At 37.5% G+C, this 25,765-nt stretch overlaps 1 protein-coding gene across 3 annotated transcripts in view; it reads left to right on the top strand.

Moving 5' to 3' along the window:
* The first annotated feature begins 12,932 nt into the window (after positions 1 to 12,932).
* The window catches only part of LOC135104154 (protein toll-like), a 31,679-nt gene continuing 18,846 nt past the window's right edge, over positions 12,933 to 25,765 (top strand). Inside the window, exons 1-2 of one of the 3 annotated variants that reach the window (XM_064011216.1) lie at positions 12,933 to 13,228; positions 17,126 to 17,242. The gene's annotated coding sequence lies outside the window, so the exon portion shown is untranslated. Of the gene's footprint in view, positions 13,229 to 17,125; positions 17,260 to 25,765 lie in introns of all 3 variants that reach the window. The other 2 variants (XM_064011217.1, XM_064011215.1) reach the window with 2 other exon arrangements.

Genomic DNA, 25,765 nt, shown 5'->3' with positions numbered 1-25,765 from the left:
CACACACAGAGCAAAAGAAAAAAAAGTAAATAAAATAAATAAATTAATTAATTAATAAATAAAATAAATAAATAAATAAAATAAAATAAAAGATAAATCAATTGAAAAATAATAATAAATTACAAGCTCTGTACAATCAAGCTTGCTTGGTGGGCCCATGTGCAAATCAATGCACTCCTGACCATTTGTGGTAACATGTGTAACTTGAGAATGTTACTTTCTCTCAGTGACTAGTCCAGATCAGGTGTGTGAGTGTTGATTGTATGGAATGTATACTACAGTTACTTTACTGCAACCTCTGAATTACCATTTGCAAGTAAAATCAAAGGCAGGATATATCTCGCTTAAGTAAAACTCACCATACTGTATGCCATCTGTTACCATATACTGAAATGGATATATATATATATATATATATATATATATATATATATATATATATATATATATATATATATATATATATATATATATATATATATATATATATATATATATATATATATATATATATATATATATATATATATATATTTTTTTTTTTTTTTTTTTTTTTTTTTTTAGCTGCTGAAAAGCATTGGAAGATATCAAAGTGTTGGCACTTGTTTAAATTCCTTGTACAACATTAGCATTTGAAATCATAGATTATTCATTCATTATTATTTGCTGTACATAGATACATTAAACTCTTCTATTTATACATCTAATGCCTGTTGTTAAGTAAATGTGAATTACAGTTATAATTTACTGTGAAGTAAGTCTCAAATTGAAATTTATTGATGTTATTGATTTTCTGTATAGGTGTTGACTGTAATGCTGCATCTTGGTATAGTGTTGCACATTATGTATATTACAAATTTATTGGCTTTGTGGCCACCTTTTCTCAGCTCCCACCTATTTCAACTGCTGTAAGTACCTTTCACAATTCCCACCTATTTCAGTTACTGTAAATTTTCAGCAATGCCATGAACAGTATTGGTGATGTCATTGGTCTTCCTTGCCTCATATTACAAAGTTGTAAATAACTGCCTGTTGTGAAAGATGAGCATGCCTCAACTGTTTGTTTTCTTAATTTTCATCAAGATTTTTGGGTTAAGAAAAAAAGGAGATGACAGTCATTACATATTGTCACAAATATTTAGATATAAACTTTTAATTTTAAATAATTTGAGTCAGGATTAACAATATCTGTCATGCAGGAGTCCAAAACGTATTTGTTCTTTTTATCGATAGAATGCATGTTTATAGTCAGGGTTGTGAAATAAGGTGTGATAATGCAAATCTTCTAATTAAGAGGTGATGGGCATTTCACTGTGTGATCAGTTGCTCAGCTGTTCCCTTGTCTCCTCTCATATTGTGGTTCTTAAGGGACTTAGGACTTGGGGTTGTGATCTGCTAGCAGTCCCACCAAGACACACCCTAAACCAGCTTGGTGAGATAACACTGATGAAAAAAAAGTAAATTCCAAAATAAAAGTGGTTTATTGTAAATTATTGTATGTAGTAGATAGTACTTGATACACTGGAGTTGCCTTCAGTAGGTTGGCTTGCTTTGTGGAGCATTGTAATATTGTAAACATAAAGTGGTCTTGACCTACTCATGTTTGTACATAAAGTTGATATGAGAGATGACGAGCCAAAATTTGAGGGAGCTTTAAAAATGGGGAATATTTCTAATTTGACATTCAGACTAGTATTTCCAAATTTCATGGAAGATTATGAATGCAAAGATCATGAGCCAGTAATGAAAGTAATATTGTTATGGCAGTGAAGAGTGAAGGAATTATAAATGTATGCAGTAATACTGCATAGAATGTGTTGGACAAAAATTATAGAGTTGTTGATAGAAAATGTGTAGTTTTCCAAGCAAGAAGGTCACAGCATGATAACTTACTGGCACTCAGACACATGGTAACTTGATTTTTTTTTACAACTTTTGACAGACAAATTTTTTGGGGATGAGTTATTTTTGCCTTTTAAAAGTATTTTTATGCATTGAATGGTGTGATTTATCTCCAAAATTGACTCTATTGGTGTGGAACTATGAGATTGAAATACAAACAGATGGATAGACAGAGAGACAGTTCCAGCAATCTTAGTTATATAGATAACAAAACACATAACACATAAGCAGTGAATGTTTTCATATGTGTATGTACGTACATAGGACAGATGAGAAATAGGTGAGATTAGGTAAGACATAACTGAAACTCATCACTATCATTATCTATATGTTTGCATGGGTCATCCTGTGTTACTTGATAGCAGTTTACTTGCCTGCACAGTCATGTGCTATTGCTCTTAGGTGACTTCCTTTCTGAAAATGTATGTGTGTAGGTAATTGCAACAAAAGACTTGAATTGGTCTGTCCCACATGACAAACATGGATACCTGATTACATACAGAGAATACATACACACATTATGAACACATGCAAGGTGCTATAAAAAGTTCTTGGACTTTGCCTGTGCTGCATGAATCTTTCGATAGTGAAGCACTGAGTATGCTGTGCAGTATTTCTCCTTTACTAGTCACTAAAAGTTTCAACAGATTTACATGCTTAGTGTGAGGTATGAGATTCATCACCTTTAAGAATTGATTATTTATAGAAACAAAAATGGGCATTAGATTTTATTGCAAGCTCCATAAAATGTCATTTGAGATGCGATAGATACATTTGCTGTTGAAGCCATGGAGCCATGTTGTGCTACAAATGGTCTCCAAGTTACAATATTGGCAAAACCTGTGTGAATAACAGTCCACATTAAGGATTGCTAACTGATGAAATAATGGGGAAGAATGTGGCAAAGTGGAGGAGGTCTTTCAGGCTGATCATTGTGAGAGCATTTGATTTGCATCATAGTATTTTTACTAAAAAATTTAAAATGGTCAGAGTAGTAGAATAATTTGCCAAGTACAGACCAGTGACAGCACTGCTTGGAGATATATTGGAGCTTGCAGGTCTAACTGAGAAAAGGATGTAGAAAAAAAAAGGCTTACTGATGATGAAATGTGAACCTACAGATTTTTTTCATGATTCAGAAATGAAATTTATACTAAGGTTTATTGTGGAATTGTCCACATTCCCCATGTGAAAAAGAAAAGAAAGTAAAGAGGAATGTCAAAAAAACATGTGTTCTTCGATTAGCGAAAAATTGTTTCCTGGATTTTTATTTTATTTTTTTTTTTCTTGAAGAACAGACCATCTAATATTTCTGTCTTAACACTGAGACATTTGATGAAGGATACTTGGTGAAGATCCATCACTCTGCTATTGAGAAGCTGGGTGCAGTATCTTGAAAGTTATCTCACTACCAATATTGTGGCAGTGCTTCCCTATCCCTCTTACCTAGTACTTGGCCTTTTATTTATTTATTTATTTTTTTATGGCCAAGAATTTTTTAATGACATGTGTATTTATTTTAGTATTAACTGTTGCCTTTAATTTCCAGATTATGACTGGTTAATTCAAAATCTTATAGGGTATCAAAATACCGTGATTCTAGTCCTTCATATGTGATATCAACATTTAGGGAAGGAAATAATTTCATAATGTTCTTATTTTCAGTAAAGTATTTTCACCACAAAAGAGTAAAAAAAAAAAAAGAATTTTTCAATGTAATTAGAGTGAAGGCTGGATAGCTAGTGTAAAACCTATGAATGACAGTGACAGGTGTAAATTTTCTTTGCTTGGGGAACTGAATCCAGGTTATGGGCTTGATCTCCCAGTGGACACTCGTGGCAAGTTTATCCCACCTGCAGATCAGTTTCTCAATGTTTCAATGCTGCTCCAAAGGAATATAATTCTTCGGCTGAAAATGAAATCACTCAGTGATAAGGAGCTTGATCATTGAGTTTACATACATGTAGTTTGGAGAACTGGATGTGCCTAAGAAGCTTGGATAGAAATGCATTACAAGGAAAGGCCATGAGGAGGATTTTTTAGAATATCAATTTATATTAATGGAATTCAGTTTGTGTTTCTAAATGATAGTTTTGAATATAAGCAAATATTATGGTGTGATGCAGGGCTGGATAATTTTTTTTTTATAAAAGTGTTTGTCCTATATTGGCTAAATGCGTGATGCCTTCAGTGATATGCATGTTCATACTGAATATGGGCTCATTATTAAACAACTTGTTTTCCTAAAAAATCATTATAAGATACAAATTTGTATAACTTTTTTACAGACTACTAAGAGCTAGGTAATGTTCTTTGCAGATTGTGAGCGGAAAGGAAAAGATGTGGTTAACAATTTAATTCCATTGTTTCTGTGTGAGCTAACCTTTTGCTTTTTCAGAATACACATTCAGAATACACATCCTGTAATGCCCAAAGGAATAGTCCTGATTGTGTCTTTGACTGATTCCTGTAGCAGAAATGATTAGTGAGTGTTTGTAATATTCTGGATTGTGGAAATGTTGATCCAAGTTGATGGCATGTAAATCCAGTAGTCTCGTGAATTTACTATTCACATTAGTTGGAAGAAAATAATCTGATTAATTTCACTGGAGTGCATCCCTTTCATATATCCTTTTATGATATAGTGCAAGCTTCTCTGCCCTGATACTTCTTGTTTAGAACTCTCAATGATGTGGCAAGAATCTCCATTTGCTCCCGGTTTACTCATTGACAGCATGCTAGTGAAATTAAGCCAAAACTCGTTTCTGGAGGAGTGAAGTTGAACTGATACTCAAAAATTTGATCTCCATTCTTATTGTGTTCATGGAAAATGTGTTTCATAGTCAACTGTTGTCATGATCAGAATTATGATTTTTACAATTTTGAAAGATGATCTCCATATGAATGCGAGTTTTTGAATATGGTTATAACAAATCCTCATTTGTTCAGGTCTGATGGTAATAATATGTGCATTGTAGAAGTTCCAGATATTTCTATATTTTATATAATTGTCCTGTATCTATGTATATTTCAGGCTTAATATCATGATATCATATATCTTGTTCCAGTAGCATGACATCATATATCTTGCTTCTGGAAAGGAATCAAAATCATAGTATTTATTAATTATGGAAAATAATTTTGAAGTGTCTAGTGGCATTGATAATGGAAGTTGCACATGTCTATTGTGTGAGTAGTGTGAGTATTGTTGTTGGTGTGTGTTGGAACTCACTGGTGGAAGGTTTAACATTGTTAGCACCACTTTGTATTTAATTTTATCTTATATATATATATATATATATATATATATATATATATATATATATATATATATATATATATATATATATATATATATATATATATATATATATATATATAAAACAAAAACATGATATTACGTAGTGTATGATATAGCTTCCTTATGTTTTACACAATGATATAATTTCTTAAAGGACCAAAGCAGTGTACAATCATTTGTTGCAGTGTTTGTTGTCTCTCCTTTTTCACTTTTACCCAGCCAGCTGTGAATTCCATCATAAGAAGAGTGAGAGTGAATGTTAATGTGGACACTATACCAGGAACACAGTTGTTGTCTGATGATGTCACAAGGCAAAAGAGGGACTGGGGATGAGTATGGGACATGAAACAAGCAGCCAGATATGATTCACCCCACATGATGGTTTCTCTAAGTTTTTAAATATTTTAGTTTTGTGCTGGTCACATTTCCAAATTATCACTCAGTATGTTTGTCATGTGTTGAAAATGATAAACATTTGGGGATTGTCTTAATATAATATGTACCTGTGGATTATCAAGACTGAATAAGTGTTAACTTGGAAAAGAAAGAGAAATTATGTAATATGTTGATATATATATATATATATATATATATATATATATATATATATATATATATATATATATATATATATATATATATATATATATATATATATATATATATATATTTAGCTTATGCATACTATCAAAAGGACTCTGTATACTAGGTCCACTCAATGTTAAATTTTTGGTCTCCCCGCAGTGGTGGCACTCCCAACACTAAGAGGGAAACATTAATCTTGCTCACATAAGTTTACTATCATCCACACCGTTTGAGAGCAAATTTTTCTTGAGTTCTCTTGCCCACTAACTTCACTGTTTAAGATTTGGCTGCATAAATGATATACTTGCACATTATATTAAGGTTTGATACAAATGAGTGCAATACTTACTGGTAATCATGTAACTAATCAAAGCTGTAGGCTTCATCATCCCATCTAATCTCTTTATACATGCTGCTCTCAAATGAATAGATTCCACAACACCCACTCTAGCCTGTTGCACCACATTTTCTGGCAAAGCCACTGATGTTAATGTCACCAAGGACTCTTTGTACTAGGATATACAGGGTCCCATGATTTTAGCAAACCAGTCTTTATTTCTCCATGAACACTATAACACCCATTGCTTACCTATGTAAGTGAATTTTAAGACATACCTCACATCTCTCACTTCTTTCTATGGTATACTTCAATAGTTTCATAACTGTATAACAAATAATTTATTCCTTGTATAGTAACAGGCACTAGCAAGGGTTCAGCTCTCTGAGCTTTGTGTTAGAACTGGTAAAATGCACTGGTTACCAATATACTTTTCTTTTTATTGAGAGTGAAAGATTACTCTTCTTTACATGGCTTGGTCTCTCAAAGGCATTCCATCCAATTCTTGTATTCTTCAGTTGAATTATTTTTCATGGTCTTGGCTCAAACTATACTATACTGTATATTTCTGAACACATTGTTTGACTTCATTCTCAATACTTATTTGTCTGGTATAAAGTTGTTGAACACTTTCATTGTCTTCATATTCATCCTCATTGCTATATTTTGTATCTCTGCTTAACTGTAAAATCATATCCTGAAACTCATCCATGGATTTTCTTAACACGTCATGCTGTCATCCCTAAATTAAAGGTAGCACTGTGAATATTGTATTTGCCTTGTGTAACCTAATTCATTCTTGACATAGTACTCAGTGTTATATAAATCACAGAGAAAACCCAAACATTGCTTGCTTGCTTGATAATTACCAGGGTGAATCACAAGCCTGGATCCTAAGTCATAAGTAATGGCATTGGGGCTTCGTACAAAATGGAATATATGCAAAGGAGTCAGCATTAACAGGCTCACCTGGCTGGCAGTTGGATGGTCATGTCTGAAACCTGTACCTTGGCCTAAATATTGGTATGATAGGTGAGCTAATACATTGTGGCAAGTAATTCCACACAGCAACCACCTTCATATCATACATCAGTACATTGAAATTTAGGAGCTGAATTCTAGGAATGACCATGAGTAGTTCAGTCACAATGCTATGTAGCCATTAGGCTGATACATAATTTGTTACCTGAAAAGCCTTGTACAATGCCAGTGATATAGACCTCAGATACATTATGAGTTCATCACACAAAGTAAGGAGGAACTTCTGAGTCTACCTCTCCTCTCATGATCCTTAGGAAGTAAAAAAAAAAGGACAAATCATTATTCCACTGGGAATGATTTGAACAGTACATTACTGAACATGATTGAATACCCATTTTAGCAGTGTATACGTGAATAAAAAGTTGCCTGTTCTTTAGAGAGATGGCTCGGTGTTTTGTCCTTCTAGCTGCTTGGTGGCACTGCCTTTGTGTGGCGACCAACTCACTCATTGGTGTGGAGTGTCCTTCTAGTGTAGGGAGTCCTTGATACTATACATACGAGTATATACAAATTTATTTTCTGGTTTGTATCTATAATATGTATATATACAGTTGTATTTTTCTGCTGTCATAAACCTTATATTTGAATTTGCTATATTGACAGTAATGTCTAGTTGGAAAATTCTACATAAAAAGCTTCTTTTAAGTATTAATGTGATATCTTATGTTTTGCTAGTCAGTCATTCGGTTTGTGTTTGCATGAGGTGAGGCTAACAGGAGTACAGTTACTATTGTTCATATTTCTTTATCTCTATTGTGTTTATTGGATCTCATTGTTGTGGAAGATTTCCCCATAATAGTTCTCCCCTCAAAGCTCATTAATGTTCAAGAAAAAAATAATGATCATGAAGATGAATGTAGTAATAAAATAGAACACATGGTTCTCACATGGAATGTCTTGGGTCTGAAGTGTGTGCCATAATACAGGTCACAGCCTTACTGGAATGAATAGGGCAGTTGAATAAAATGTCATTTATGGCAGTTACAGTGATATGACGATGAAAATCTCTTTCATGAATTAGGTAGCAATGTGGTTGACTTTTACTTTCTTATGTTAATCTGTTGATTTATTTTTTATGTAGTGATCTGTTGTCTGTTGTACAAAAGTATTCTCAGGGTGTCACAAGTCTAGTGTGTGATTTCTTTTTGCTATGTACATATCCTTTCGTGAAGGTAAAGGTTGTTTTGTGAAAATTAAGAAAATAAAAAAGTCTCTAGGTTTTATGAAGTTTCCTCCTCATCTTGTTATAACAGTGTTAGAGTAGGAAGGTTTTATCATACTTTTCAGTTATTTTTATGGTAAGAATCTTTTATTATGTATTGGTATGTACTTATCTCACATAACCAGTTTAGACATAACATATGAATTTAGTTTGTATTGCCATTTCCCAAATGAGGAAATAAGTAATATACAAGCAGTGGTGGTGGTGGTGTTGCTTTGCTCCTTGTAGGTAGTCAGAACGACTGCTTAAATGAGTGATGAAATTAATTCTGCTACAGAAAGGTATGTTGTGGATAAGAAGTAAAAAATTTGTTAATAGTTGTCTTGATGGTATTATTTTTGGAGCTGTCAAGGAATACAAACTTAAGTGTCCTCTGATGATCTTTTCATCATCCATCTTGGCTCATCATGCTGTAATTCTGAAAGGCCTTGAACTGCAGCCACTGTGCTCTCATTACAGAAGTATCGGACTTCTAAAGGTAAACTGATCACCTTCCTTTGTAGAATTCACAACTTGATTTAATAATTTTGTTATAACCAAAAGTTAATCACCTTCCTATACATCACTGTGTCCTTGCTTTAACTGCTAATTTTTACATAGTGCCATATGACATTATTTGATGTCTGGTACTACTTCTGACTTATTTCACACAATAATTTACACCTTTCTTTATATAGTGTCACATGGCGTGATGTCTGGCACTTCTTTTGACTGACTCATTTCACTGATTCCTCACTTACCATAGTGGTGTTTGACCTCTGACTGGCACTTCTTTTGACTTCCTGTCCTCTGCTAATTGCAGATTTGAACAGTAACATCCAGACATGAAGTTGTGAAAAGTAATAATCATTGCTGCTGAAGATTGATTAATGATAATGAGTTGCTAGTGAAATTAATGTACCTATATTAGTATGTTAGTGTGACCTTGGCAGTACTGGAATGGTAATCATCCTGGGGTTTTCTTTTCTGTCTTCTGTGGAGTGATTTATTGCCACTGTATTGACTTCCTGCAGGCTGCCTTGCATGATAAATCGAGTCAGGAGGGAAAATTACTGTAATTGTTTTCTACACTTTTATTGTATAGTGTGCCAACTTGTGTTTCCCAAAAGTTATGAGTAATACAGCCTTGTACAAATTAACATCACTTATTAAGAGAAATAAAAAATGAAAGTATGGAAACCTGTCAAGAGTTAAAGTGATTATTAACTGTTTCATCTTTCATCAGTTTCACACAAGCAATTTTCCTTTAACAAGTACATTAAGGTTTTGAAACTTGTGAGGAGCACTGTAATATTTTGATTTCTTGGCATAATTTTTTTTTTTTTTTTATATATGTATCTTTGCTGCTAGTAAGTATTAAAGTTTAATTTATATAGTAATATGTAAATGTCTTGTGGGAACTTTTTTTTTTTTAATTGATTACTGTCACACCTGTTCAGTTTCTCAAAACTAAAAACATTTTGCCTAAAACCTGTAAGTCATGTCACTAGGGAGCAAAGATCCCAAGTGGATGTAGCATGTACTTAAGGAAAAAGGTGTTATAGCGACTTTCTATCCATGTGAAGAGAAATGATGTTTGAACCCTCCATTCCACTGTCAAGGGAAATGTAAATGATGTTGACTTCCCTCCCTCCGTGGATACCACAGTGAGAGTAGGTCACTGATGTACCTCAGACTGCTTTAGGGGTCCAGGACAACACATGTATTTGTAAATAAATTCAAGAGCTCCTCCAAGTGTTTGTGTGTAAATCCCTCATCATCTGATGGTGCCACTTAAGATCCTGAACTACATTCCACGAATGTGCAAGTATGGACTCTACGAAAGATTAGAGAGAGAGAGAGAGAGAGAGAGAGAGTTTCTCTCTCTCTCTCTCTCTCACACACACACACACACCACAGTTAGTAACATGCTTGTTACGCGGCCGAACTTCGAGCCCCGCTCACGTCTCATGGGTGCTCACTAATTGAGCGAGCAAGTGTGTGGTGTAAAAAAGGCCCCGTGATCTTCAAGACTCGTTAAATTACATTCGTTTCAGAATGATCTACCTAGGTTCAGATCTACCTTCGAGTTTGCTTGTATTTCTACACCTGCATCTTAAAACAAGGTAGCTTCAAGAAAATTCAATATACAATTTTAATATCATAACCTCTTGAAGCTTGCAGTTGCATCTTAATGCATGCAGTAATGTCTGGACGTCTATTAACATCGCTTGGAAGATTACCAATCGTGGTAGGTGAGCATGGACTGCTTCATTAGTGGTTGTGGCTAAGCAATGTTTCTAATACTGACAAGACGAGAAAATGAGAGGACGATGGCACAGACCCCAGCCTTATGAACTCTATAAGTGCGTGGCTGGGCCCAGCTGGTAAGAAGAGGTGGGTGGTGAACTTGTTATGGCGACGAAGGATGGATCCTGCCTTCATGTGGAATGCGAGAAGGCATGCATAAAGGCTGGGAGAGACGGTTACGCTGTGTGGCTACGTGAAGCGACACACCGCGGAATACTTTTGGTAGGTAGAATAAAACCCATTGGATATCAAGTTTACCAAAATCCTAGACGTAAGTATATATATATATATATATATATATATATATATATATATATATATATATATATATATATATATATATATATATATATATATATATATCATTCTGCTTTTTTGTGTCCTCCCATCTATCTTGATCCCTTCCTCCTTCCTGTTATTTTACTTTTGTCTTTCTTCTCGCCTTCCGTGGATGATGTGCTACACCTGTCATAAAGGAGGATAGTGACTGGTTGGCGGAGCATACTGAGCTGAGCCAGTCCGAAAGGAGTTTACAAATAAACTTTGGACAGGTCAGATCATGTGAGTGAATGCAGGATCCTATTCCAGCGAAGAAGTCACGTTGACGCTGTAAGCCGTTACTTGATTCCTGTCCGCGACTTTGCTAATGACGGTGCGGGTTAGCTTAGTTGTCCGAGGGAAAAAAAAAAAAAAACTGCTGTCTTATAAATGGAAGGGCTTATAATGATGATGATGATGAAGATTATGATGATAATGGTGATGATGATGATAGTGATGATAATGATAATGATGATAATAATAATAACGAAGTCATGTGGCACAAAGGATTCTATATAAGCTTTTTGCGTGGCATCGGCATAACAGAAGATAGCATAACTGGCTGGAGGTGACTAACGTGGTGTGTGATCATATCATTGTGGTTGAAGTGGAGAGCAGCAGTACTAATAGTAATGCAAAGATTGGCGGCACCTTGAAGCACCAACGACAAGCCACCGGGGAGAGGAGGAGGGCTGAGAAGACATTTGGGTTGATATGATGAGGCAGAAAGAGAAACAATGAAGAACGAATAAATTAAAAGAAAAATACAGATAAAGAGCATATATATATATATATATATATATATATATATATATATATATATATATATATATATATATATATATATATATATATATATATAACCGTGAGGCGAGAATATCACGACTCTGTCACGTGGAGAGGAAGGGCGGGGACGAGTTACACAGGAAACTGGATGCTGGACATGAAGCCGCCAGCGGCCAGGCAGATGAGGAAGACTGAGGAGGAGATGGATATTCACATGTTAGGAAAGACTGAATATCATGTACTATTATTAATACTAGACAGAAGAAAGGAATAAGAACTCTCTCTCTCTCTCTCTCTCTCTCTCTCTCTCTCTCTCTCTCTCTCTCCTACACATTCAACTGCTGATGTTTTGTGTGGTGGTGAGTGTGCCCTGAACCGTGATGTATGAGTTTCATACACACACACACGTATATATATATATATATATATATATATATATATATATATATATATATATATATATATATATTGTACAAGTGTGCAGTAATGCGTTCAAAGAACTTACAAGTAATTAAAATGTCTTATTTGTGTTCACACACACACACACACACACACACACGTCTCGTCACCTTTGCGAACTATCTGGATGAATTAAGGGATACACACACATTAATATGCTCCACTAATGAATGAGGTAATTTAGCATAAAGGCAGTCAGTACACTGAAAGTCCTAATTGATTTGGGAAATGGTACAGCGAACACCGTGTTGAATTTGTTGAAACTTGCCTCGATTTTCACTCAACCGTTAACACCGTTCAGCATCCACACCAAATGCATAGGGGCGTTGTGTTTAGAATAAAATGTAATTTTACACTTTGTTTAGGGAGTATTACTGAAAACTTCTTATCCCTGAATTATTTTCCTACTGTATAAAGGTCCGCTCGAGTCGTAACTCATGTTAGCCTGCTGAAATCACTGCCATTGCTTGCTTCGAGAACAAATCTAGATAACTGCAGTGTGTTATTTCTGCTGGAGATCGCAGTGCATCTTGAAGTAAAGGACGCAATTCTGTTATCACCAAATAAATCTCCAATTCTTGACGGGGTGTATCTCCTTGATGTCCTGTGCTGCTGAGGATTGGGGCCCAAGTCTCAGGAAGCACTGGCAACTATATAGCCGGAAGGGAATAGTAACCAGCTGAGCGAATCTAGCTGCTGGCAGGGCAGTCAGCCAGACGCAACGAAAACGTGAAGTGGTGTTGCCTGGCGCTCTGCCGTCCGTTTGTGTCTTTCGTGTTGTGCTTCAGGAAACAGAAGGGCCATCGTTGTTTTTATATGAGTGTGACAACAGGAGTGTGAGAAAGCGGAGGAGAGAGCTGTGGTGGAATGAAGGGCATAGAGTGAGGGTGTCCTTGTGGGTTCAGCACTCAAAGGCGGCTAAGCAAGATAGGACTCCCTGCCACTCTGTCCTCCTCTCCTCCAGCAGTGCCCTCGCGACCCACAAGAGGTGAGTTCTTGCCTTCAGTCTTTCACACACCTCATGACTACATTACGTGCATGCAGCACCAGCGTATTCATGATTAAGGGATACTTCGACGAGAGGGTGTTGACAAGCTTGGTGGTGTAACAGTGCCATTCCCAGGATATGTAGAGGTCTGTCTGTTAGCGAGATGTTTCCCGTGATAGGGAGGATGTGTAGTACATCCTACGATCCAACAGTGCACAGCTTCCCGCAGAGGTGTGTGTGTGTGTGTGTGTGTGTGTGCTCATAAATTTTTTAAGGTACTTGTGTTGATAACGTATACATTGCCAGTTTTTCTACACACACACACACACACACACACACACAGAGAGAGAGAGAGAGAGAGAGAGAGAGAGAGAGAGAGAGAGAGAGAGAGAGAGAGAGAGAGAGAGCCTAGCTATGCATTGCTGTATATCGTTCATTGTACACACACACACACACACACACACACACACACACACACACGGCAAACCTGCTGTAGGTGAAAATAGCTGGCTGTACTGACCCTGTCTAGCGAGACTAGTCGGAGACGAGGGTTGGACGTGGAGTGGTGGGATGCTTTTGTTTGTTCTTTTCTTCCATATTAAAAGATCTGCAGGTATGACACGCTTATGGATATAATGAGGGTGATGCATTATACCTGAAATAAGTTATAATATAATTGTGTTTGAGGTAAGTCGTTGTTTTTATGAGTGTGGGAAGGAGCGGCTGTAGTAGAGGTGTAGTAGGAGTCGCCGTGACGTCACATCACTTGCCGTCTTCCAGGAAACGTGACCTTCACAAAGTTGACGACCAATGTCAACAAAGACCCAGAGGGTAGGAGATGAATACTGCGTCTTTAGGAGTTAGACATACGTATAGTTACCACATATGCTATGCCCTCTGGTACCGTAATGATCCCTACATAAATACCAGTAAGCAGTGTCTGCTCGTGTGGCGCCGCTGGCATTTCGTGCTGAGTGATTTAAAATTCCTCCCATTAATGCAGTGCCTTTCTCAAGTTACATATATTGCTTACCTTGAATATGGCACGTGGTAGTACAGCAATTTGTGTTGGCAGAGTTGTTATTTATTTTATTTTATTTTATTTTATTTTATTTTATTTTATTTTATTTATTTATTTATTTATTTTTTGTAAAATAAGCTTCTTTCTCAAGACATCATTGATCAAAACAAACATCGTATAATGTAATTCATTATCGTGGGGAATTTGTTACAGCCTAGTTGTTACCTGCCTGTTGTCCTGTTGCACGGTCTTAGCAGGCATTCATCTGGGTACTTTTCTAGTTAGTTTATCAAGCAGCCATTTCCAGCCAAAACATCACGTGCTAGTGATGTGCCAGCACAGGATACGTTTCGTTTAAATATAACCCCCAACATAGGTTTTAAAAGATATATAGGAAGGAATTGGTTCTCGAATAGTGGTAAATGAATGGAATATACTCAGTAATGAGTATATTCCATATAAAAAAAAGAGTATACAAATATATGGATGATGATAAGTGGAAGTAGGTGTGCATATTTAATATAGGGATTGCCACCTTTAGACCTGACGGCTTCTTGCAGCTTCCCTTGTTCTTGTGTTCTTATCAATGGTCGTGCTAAGAATCAGGCGTCGCACCAACAAGTGTCACGTCACGGTCAGTAGAACAAAGCGTATTCCTCTAACCTTGGTGAGAACCACACCAGCTGCTGTTTCCCTGTCCCGCATCACCATGCTTTACTCTGTTATCCCCTTAGTGTAGGTGTAGTTTATCGAGTCTTGTCCATATTTGTCACTGTCCATTCATCTCATCTTCGCACTTTACACTCTCTCTCTCTCTCTCTCTCTCTCTCTCTCTCTCTCTCTCTCTCTCTCTCTCTCTCTCTCTCTCTCTCTCTCTCTCTCTCTCTCTCTCTCTCTCTCTCTCTCTCTCTCTCACAGTCTATAAGTATCCCATCTATTCTTGCATTATCTTGTTATCTCACTCAATGCCAAGCTCCCTCTCAATGCCCAGGCTATACAAGTTGACAAGCTGCGTTCCACCACCCCACCCCCACCCGACAACTCCTTCCTTGCCTATTGAGACGGTAACTTGCAAGACTTCCAAATATACTTTCATTACTTTTACCACCCTTTCTTCCAACATCAAAGGCACCTCGCAAGTAACTCATTGTTTGATTCCTATGGTGTAAATATTTATTTGTAAATTTACGTATGCGGAGAGCAACGAAAATGGTGAAGAAAGAGGTGTAGCTTTTGTATTTGTATTTTAGTTTCCTAGCTATGTAGGTGTGTGTGTTTGGAATCTTGATGTATTGGGCTCTACATGTAATCCGGACTTACGAAAATCACTGTATTGTATTAAATGTAAAGACTGTTTTCTAAATTAATACAGTAATAGAAAATCTATTTATTAAAGTTCCATAAATTAGTACAGTAATAGAAAAATACATTCGCTAAAGCTCCATGTAAAAAGAAAACCTAATAAGCACTTCGTTATCATTCATAAGTGAAGTGACCGCGCAATTCCTCTCCATCTTTCCCACCTACTAGTGACAAGCTAACGTGCCTTCACTTTCATTCTACACTTTCACTTTCAACAGGATACGGTCGCTCATCACCCCACACGTGTGAAGGGGACTTAAAAGACGAGTGGGAGAACATCCATGGGCTGCATCCGCCCGCCCTTGGGTTAGTAGGCCGGTCAGGGAACTCGTATTGATAGAAAGAACACTTGACTTCCGGGCATGGGTGGCAGTGAAGGGAGGATGATAAGGAGGCAGTGTTGTATGTGTATGTTGTGGTTATTTGGTAATCATCTTGACTTATCTGTGCTGTATTGTTGTTGTTGTTGTTGTTGTTATCCAGATCCCCAATCATACGTGGATGTAATAGGAAGCTACCAAAATTATTCGATAGGACAATGATTGATACAAAAAAGAAGTGCTCTTATTCTATAGTAGTAGTAGTAGTAGTAGCAGCAGTAGGTGTTGTTGTTGTTGTTGTTGTTGTTGTTGTTATTGTTGTTGTTGTTGTTATCCTCGGTTAGAAATACTGAATAAAAAAAAATATAATGAGATGAAATTTACTGTGTCGAGATTCTTGTGTGTGTGTGTGTGTGTGTGTGTGTGTGTGTGTGTGTGTGAAAAGAAAAATGAGACGCGTAGCAAAGAACAGTATTGTAACAGACTTTTGGATGCAACATGTCGAACCACACTACACCTGAAGATTGTCTGCTGGAGCGTGTGCTGTGGGGAACCATTGTGGACAGAGGCAAACCTTGGTAACGGGCAAACAGTCACTCTGATCAAGATAACAACACGAGTCTTCATCGCCACTCTCTCTCTCTCTCTCTCTCTCTCTCTCTCTCTCTCTCTCTCTCTCTCTCTCTCTCTCTCAACAAGCGTAGTCATCTCACACATTATAAATATCCGATGTATTATTGCATTATTTTGTCATCTCACTCTCTGCCATTCCCTGGTTCATCAACTCGGTGGTTACGGAGTATCGAGGTTTCATGACTCGCCACGTATTCGATGAACTGTTATCTCGTTATTATTACTCTGTCTGTGTGAAGGGCAGATGTGTTGGATGAGTTGCTGTCTCTTTATTATGACGGTAGCTCCGTTTGGAGGGCTGCATTGTTGGGTAAGATTCTGTTCCATCAACAGTATGGGTATTTGATGGCCTAAATTTGGATTGTTTGTTGTATACTATCACTGTAGCTGTGTTTTGGGAGGTTCTCATGGTTCTTCCCTCTTTGATCGATTACTTATTGTGCAAGGTGGTGAAGTCGTGTTAACAACCTAATAATGCCTCGTGTCAGTATCTGGAAATAATTTGTAAAAATTAGTATTATTAACTTAGCTCTGTCTAAAGACAACTCTCTTCCTTCACAGAAAACTGCAAGCACTTAATTACACGCACACCCTTCACTCAAAGTTCAAAATTACCATGGCGAATCCTACACCATTCTCGGAGTCTCCATCTGGGCAGGGGACCACAAATGTCCCCAGGTCGGACTGCTCTTCTGGTATCAACCCTAAGTGTCTTGACACCCCCGTCAACTTTTCTTCTTTTTTTTTTTAATTAACTTCTGCAACATTCGCGGTCTTAGAACTAATTTTCAATCTGTAGAACACCACCTCTCCTCTACTAAACCACATCTTTTCCTCACTGAAACACAGGTGTCTGAGGCAACTGACAGTAGCCCCTTTTCTGTTCCCTCCTACTTTATCCTCATTTTTTAATCCAAAGGTGGATGTTGCGTTTATATGCGCAGTGACTTAACCTGCTCTCGTGCCCACGCTCTTGAATCTTGCGAGTTTTCCACTATCTGGCTGCGACTACAGAGTCGCTCTCAAACTAAATTTATTTGTGCTGTATACCTGTCACCTAACTCCTCTGACTATAAGAAATTCTTGACTACTTCCACAGTGGAGCACATTCTGACTTTCTTCCCTTTTGGGGAGATCTCCATTCTTGGAGACTTTAATGTTCACCTCCAGCTTTGGCTTTCCTCTCCCTTCACTGGCCATCCTGGTGAACTGGCCTTCAACTTTGCTATCCTCCACGGCCTAGAGCAATTGGTGCAACACCCTACTCGTATTTTTGACCGTCTTGGAGATACGCCCAACATTCATGACCTTTTTCTAACCTCTAAGCCTTTTGGTTATGCTATTACCCTATCTTCTCCGTTGGGCTCCTCTGATCACAATCTCATGTCCGTATCTTGTCCTATCGCTCCAATCCCTCCTCAGGATCCCCCTAAGCGAAGGTGCCTCTGGCGTTTTGCCTCTGCTATTTGAGGGGACCTGAGGAGGTATTTTGCTGATTTTCCTTGGAATGACTACTGCTTCCGTGACAGAGACCCGTCGCTGTGTGCCGAGCACATAACAGAGGTGATAGTGTCTGGCATGGAGGCGTACATTCCTTACTCTTTTTCTCGAGCTAAACCTTCCAAACCTTGGTTTAACACAGCCTGTTCTCGTGCTATACATGATAGAGGTACTTGAGCCTTCTATCACCAGAATCTCATGCACTTAATATTTCAAGAGGGAGGTTTCAAGACACTTATCCTTCAATTTTTGACTATCGCTTCGGACCCAACTCAGGGACCGGCATCTCAATATCTTTTTTTTTTTTGTGTGTGTGTCCTTGGCCGATGTCCTTCCTACATGAAAAAAAATGTCATGAATTCAAGCCGACAGGAGTATTATTACATATCTATTTTCTTGTTATCGTCATTCTCTCTCCCGCCATTTGGCATATAGTGTAACAGCAGTATGCGATAGTAGTCGTATTGTGAAACGCTAGGGATTCCATAATAACTGTTGTCAAAGACCACAAATGGTTAGTCGGGTTTTCATTTTTTATTTTTTTTTGTTATTCCATTGATGATACAGAATCCTTGTTGAACTGTGACTATATTCATGGAAACGCCTTGAAAACTACAGTAACTTTACTTGAGAAAGCCAAGGAAGTAATTAATTTTTCATGAGTATTTTCCCCATTGCTGATATAATCGCTGTCAAACTATCGCTAGAACCATGGAAACACTTTTGTAACATTTACTAGAGAAAACCATTGATATAATTATTCTGATGCTCATGTACCCATTGATGATATAGGGCCAGTTCCTATATCATCACAATCACCCTTTTTTCGTTTGTTAGGTAGCCAGCAAAGCCACTGTAGCCATATATCATTAAACTGTCATTAGAATAATGAAAACACTCTTGTAAGCCTCAATAACTTGCACTAGACTGAAAAGTAGTCGAGTCAAAGCACCGAAGCATTTCAGAAAGCGGTCCAGCAGGCTTTGTGAAGACCCAAAAATGGCGAAGCGGGAGATGGCTGTGTGGAATGAAGCCCCGGACTGTTCTTGCGTGGTCATCCTAGGCCGCTCATTTTCCGGGTGTAGTACCGCACCGGCTCACGGATGGACCGGTGTGGCGGGGAATTAACGTCACTTCCTTCACGGAAAAAGGAATAGAAAATGTGAGATAAATTTACAGAATCACGTGATTAATTTTTTTTTTCCCTGGTAAGCAAAAATGTTTGTTATTACGCTCGTCTCTCTCGGACGAGATAGTTTTTTCTTAGCAAATTTGTTTTACTGTTTTGGGATTACCGTAGCTGTTTATATACATTTCTAATCTCAACTTAGATTAAGTTGGGTTTCTACCCAACTTAATCTAATATAACCTATCATCTGACCAAACCTAGTAAAACTTAACATAACGTGACCTGACCTGACCTAACCAAACCTAATCTGTTCTGACCTGACCTGACCTAACAGCTAAACATAACTTAGCATGGTGTAACCTAACCTAACCTAACTCAGGCATGTATTCTTGAAAGTTTCATGCTTTCATAAAGAACTGTTTTCAAAGGCTGCTGGTGAATAAGCTGGCTCATATGATAATGCAGAATCCTTGTTGAAATTGCCCCAGAATTAAGGAAACCCTTTTAGAATGAGTAAAGCCACAACTACAGTCGAGATAAGATGCCGAAACGTTTATGAATAGTTTTTAATCGTCTGCAAGAATAAAAATAATAAATGAGGGAATAAATAAATAAAGGAATACGTATTTATAGGAAGCTAATGAACAAGTAGAATGAACAAGTATAATAAAGGTAGTGACAGTAGTGACGTAATGACATAGTGAAATAGCTTCGTGTGTCAGTGAGACGGGCGTAACGTGACATAATTGTTTAAGTAAATCAGGATGGATAAAGCAGGCTATTTGTCACAGGTGCAGCGTGGCGTTTCAGTCTGGTAGTGAATGGGTGGCAGTGCACTGATAAGCGTGAGGAATGTCGATGCATTTATTTAGGTAGTTGACCTCGGGATATGCAACTAGTGACTGGTTCCACCCATGCCTCGCCTCTGTACTCTCTTCGTTCAGCCTAACCAAACCTTACCCAACAGTCTAACATAGTGTTTCTTAACCTCGGGTGCTAGCATCCCCAGGAGGTTCTGATATAAACTAAAGGGGGTACTGGCAAATGCTGCAGGTCTGTTGGTACCATGTCAGTGTTCCTTACTAGGGATACAAAAGTACCAAAAAGGACACTTTTTAACAAGAGTATATTAAAAAAAAAAAAAATCTGCAGTGATGTTAATGCATTTTAGCATGCTGATGCAAAACACTAAATTTATACCAACATTCCACACTTTGGAAGTCTGTGTCACCTAACCTAAGCCTTGTGGTCCATGTTAGGGCTGCCGGACTGCTTAGGTCTGACTACTGTACGAGGGGTGCTGAGGTCAGAATTCGAAAAAGGTTAAGAAATGCTGGTCTAATGTAACCTTACCCAGCCTAGCGTAACCTAACCTTACCTAACAGTCTAACATAACCTTACTTAACATAAATACATAAAATTGCCTTGTACCACATCTCGTATTCTTAATCGCTTTGGACTCATCAGGCCTGTTCTATTTTCAAGGGGTATTTGGGGTGATTTTCGTTGTAATGATGTAGAATATTTAGCAAATTATCACTGGAATCATGAAGACACCTGAAAATCCCAGTAGCATCTACTATAAGGAATGGTGATAACGACAATAATAATAATAATAATAATAATAATAATAATAATAATAATAATAATAATAATAATGTAAGGAGTTCACATCTAAATTATTGAGGATGCAGATTCTGTTTATCACGAAATAATATGAAATGCTATAACAAGAGACGGAGGGTTTCTGTCTGACGCTTCGGCTCCGGTGCTCTGACTTCTGTAGGTGATTGTTTCTCTATTATCCTCATGCTGAGCTGCAGGAGTGTGTGGCGCGAGAACAAGCTGTAATGAATTGTTCCCATAACGAGAGTGTTCGGGAACCATGACAGGGTGAGAAAGACGTGAGATAGCAATAAAAAAAAAGTGAAACACAAGGAGTGGATGACCCAAGAAGAGTGTCACAAGATAATGAGTGGCGTTCATGAGTGGAAAGGAAAGCTGGGTTCTCATAATGGGCTCAAAAACCCACATCAACAAGAGGAAGAAGAGGAAATGGCTTCGCTGTTTAGGACTGGCATCTTCAGTGGGGCTTTTCTCAGATTTTTATAGCTCCTGGCCTGAGTTCCTCTTACATAAAAGAAATATATATATATATATATATATATATATATATATATATATATATATATATATATATATATATATATATATATATATATATATATATATATATATACTCGTATTTATTTATTTATTTATTTATTTATTTTTATTTTTTTATAGCGAAAATAAGACAGACGAAAAGCTGCAGAACATACTATCATGTTATATGTGTAAGGTGTGTAACTTAGAGTAGTTGCACGAAGGAAAGGAAAACACGAGGGAGTGCCGCAATAAAGATAAAAAGTCCACTCCGAGAAATCATGGTACAGTATCAGTAACGTCAAGATCACAACTGAACGTAAGGCTCAAGCTTGTCACGGAAGGCGGGAAACCGTACTTATTAGTCATAGTTATTTTTAGTAAGAGCGACAGGACTTTATTATGTGTTAACACGTAACCTGCAAGAATGTATTCCGCAACACACTTCCAGGGAGCCGTCATGAGTGGACTGCATGACACACACACACACACACACACACACACACACGTATATGTTTGTTTCAATGACCTCCAGGAACACTGCCGCGGAGTGTCACGTAGGCTCCAAAACTGTATCAGTTTGTACTAGTCCTCTCTCTCTCTCTCTCTCTCTCTCTCTCTCTCTCTCTCTCTCTCTCTCTCTCTCTCTCTCTCTCTCTCTCTCTCTCTCTCTCTCTCTCTCTCTCTCTCTCTCACACACACACACACACACACACACACACACACACACACACACACACACACACACACACACACACACACTCACGCACACGAGAGAGAGAGAGAGAGAGAGAGAGAGAGAGAGAGAGAGAGAGAGAGAGAGAGAGAGAGAGAGAGAGAGAGAGAGAGATCGTTTCCTAACCATATCAATACACTTTGAAAGGTGTAATATGGACAAGGTTTACAGTCTAGAACAACAACAACAACAACAACAACAACAACAACAACAACAACAACAACAACAACAACAACAACAACAACAACAACAACAACAACTACTACTACTACTACTACTACTACTACTACTACTACTACTACTACTACTACTACTATCGCCTCTGAATTGTAGGATTTGGACCTTGGATGCGGCGGGCGAGGTGGACGGGATGAGGGAGCACAAAAAAAGAAAATAAATAAATAAATAAATAAATAGAAAAAAAATATAAATAAATAAATAAATAATAATAATAATAATAATAATAATAATAATAATAATAAATAGATAATGATAAATAATACAACAAAATAAAATGATGATAAATAAAATAGCTCAAGGAAAATAAGCTGTGGGCGAGGCAAGGAATATAATGTTACTGTTACTATGTTGCTAGATTTTGTACGAATATTTGTGAGCGAAGACTCACCTTATTTTTCGGGTGGATTTCTTTGTGGTTCTTTTCTTTTCTTTTTTTTTTTTTTATTTGTGAGAGTGGGTTTATTAGGATTCAGATGGTGTGTGTGTGTGTGTGTGTGTGTGTGTGTGTGGTAAGTCTCACAATGTATGGTGTACGTACTCGTATTTCGACTTAGATGTTTGTTTAGTCAGTGTAGCAAGTTTTAGACAAAGAGGACATTCTCTCTCTCTCTCTCTCTCTCTCTCTCTCTCTCTCTCTCTCTCTCTCTCTCTCTCTCTCTCTCTCTCTCTCTCTCTCTCTCTCTCTCTTTTACAGTATTATCTATTCAGTTATATTTTTCTTCTTTTTAGTCGTACAGCTTTTGGCCAGCTTAATTTTAAAGCGGAAATAATGATTAATAAAAAAATAATAATAATACCAAAATGCATAACTTTATAAAGACAAATGAATAAGATAATGCGCCTCTTCACCACCATTCCATTGTGTTATTCACCAGTCACTACCAAATTAACAACATTTTGAAATTCTCTGGCAAAGCAGCGGAACTAATTCAGTGGTTTTATTCCAGCAATAACGCACTTCCTTCCTTTACTTTTTTTTTTTCCCTCTTTCTGGGTTCAGCGAATTGTTATTATTATCCCGGATGGCGCGGAATGGTGTGTGTGCGCACATTAATTTCAGGGCCGTGCTTTTGTGGTGTGGTAATAACGGCTGGCGTGCTTGTTATGGTGCTCACGGTAATGATGGAAGGTGTGATCTGCCGTGTGTCAGTTCCGCTCAAGGTGATTCCAGCCACGAAGATTACTACTCGTGACCAATCCACGCAACTTAACATTACTTTACTTATTTACTTTTTGAGGGGCTCTGGGGCCCTGGCCAAGGACATGAAAAAAATAAGCCAGCTGAAGGAACCAGTTCTTGAAATGAATAATGTAAAAAGCAAATTCAGGATTGCACGGGTCTTGAAACCTCCCTCTTGAAACGTTGAAAAGGTTTACAGCCTACAACAACAACAACAACAACAACAACAACAACAACAACAACAACAACAAAGTCTTAAAAAAAAAACTTGAAAAGAGCCCTGGGTAATACAGAGGAAGGCACGGTGTTTCAGAGTTTACCAGTAAAAGGGATGATGTATTGAGAATAGTTGCTAACTCTTGCATTAGGGAGGTGGATATAATAGGAGTAAGGGGAAATAGAAAAGCACTTCATTCATCATGGTGTTTAAAAAAAAGGTGGATCCGATTCGAAATTGTTATATCTCCAACCACGAACCGACAATGCATAACATTTACCATTTGAAAAGATGGTTGTTTCAAACGTGTTTTTTTTTTTTCTGTATGGGTTTTATTCATGATATGATCGTGGTTGCAAAGACTTAAATTAAATCAGGTAAATTTTTTAAACTCATACTTCTCGGACAGTTTTGTGCATTAAGTTTTTTGTGGAGGAACTGTCCTGCCAATTAACTTGTCAGAAGTTAAGGTATACTGTAGACTACTCTTTTCTCGTGGTGAGACTGGGATTATTATTATTATTATTATTATTATTATTATTATTATTATTATTATTATTATTATTATTATTATTCTCCTCAGGACATTTTTTCCCTCTCTGACATTTTCTTTGACATTTCCCGTGGACATAAGTATATATTCCCCCGCAGACATTTATCACCCTCCCTTCTGGATACATTTGATAGCACGGTGTTATGATGACGGAATACTAACTGAAGTCAAGTCTGGGATAGGCTAGGATAGGGAAGATGGTGACGGTATGCTCGATGTCCACAGGGAGATAAATATTATGAGAGGGGAAATACTGAAAGGGGAAAAATGTTTAGAGGGAAAAAAATATACGTTAAGTGAAAGGGGAATACTTGGAAGGGTGTTTAGGTTTACGGGAAATGCCCCTTTATTGACTGAGAACACATCCCCTGGGAAAGAAGGGAAAGAAAAACGAGACGAAGAAAAACAAAACGAAGCCGAAGAAGACAAAAAACAAAACAAAAAACAAGATAAAGAAGACGAAGCAAAAGTGACAAAAGAAGAAAGACGAAGAAGAACAGAGACGAAGAAGAAGAACAAAGATGAAGAAGAATAACAAGACAAAAAAGAAGAAAAGACGGAAAAAAAATAAGGCGAAAAAGAAGAGCAAGACGAAGAAGAACAAAAAGACGAAAAAACAGAGCAACAACAAGACGAACAACAACAACAAGACGAAGACAGCAATGACGACGACGACGAAGAAGAAGAAAGGGAAAAAAAAAAATATTAGCACTTCAGAAACTCGTGTCGGTGATTGTGCTCTGCGTGCTGCCAGTGGAAGAGAGAATGGATGGTCTGCTTGAATCGTGTAACCCAATGACCCCCTTACTTTTGGGTTCTCAGAGGCTCCGCGTGTTGGCAATAGTTCTCCCCCCCCCCCCCAAGTCCATCCAGTGTCCTTGCTCTCCGTAACCGAATCCCACTGGGTGTGTTCAGGGTTGGGTAAACATGAGACTGATTACACACACACACACACACACACACACACACACACACACACACACACACACACACACACACACACACACACACACACACACACACACACACACACTTCCTTTTGTTTATTTCATCACTTATCCCCGTCATCACATTTCTTCATCTTTTCTTCTCTTTCTTTGCTTCTCGTCTTCTTTCTTTCTTGATCTTCAGTTGAAATAGTGAATGAGTGAATGATTGTAATGAACATGGTATAAAACAAAATTACGCACGGCACACGCACTCTCTCTCTCTCTCTCTCTCTCTCTCTCTCTCTCTCTCTCTCTCTCTCTCTCTCTCTCTCTCTCTCTCTCTCTCTCTCTCTCTCTCTCTCTCCACCAGTGCATATATGGCATTACTATAAATCACCATTTGCCAATCAGAATCTCGACATCACGCTTCACTTGACAGGATCGTGTATCAGTATTTCACACAGTTTTTACGTTTTTTGTGTGCGTTCTCTCTCTCTCTCTCTCTCTCTCTCTCTCTCTCTCTCTCTCTCTCTCTCTCTCTCTCTCTCTCTCTCTCTCTCTCTCTCTCTCTC

Source organism: Scylla paramamosain, chromosome 10 (genome assembly GCF_035594125.1).
Source record: "Scylla paramamosain isolate STU-SP2022 chromosome 10, ASM3559412v1, whole genome shotgun sequence".
Classification (NCBI taxonomy): Eukaryota; Metazoa; Arthropoda; class Malacostraca; order Decapoda; family Portunidae; genus Scylla; species Scylla paramamosain.
The sequence above is the reverse complement of the archived record's forward strand: the minus strand, read 5'-3'. Positions and strand labels throughout refer to the sequence as shown.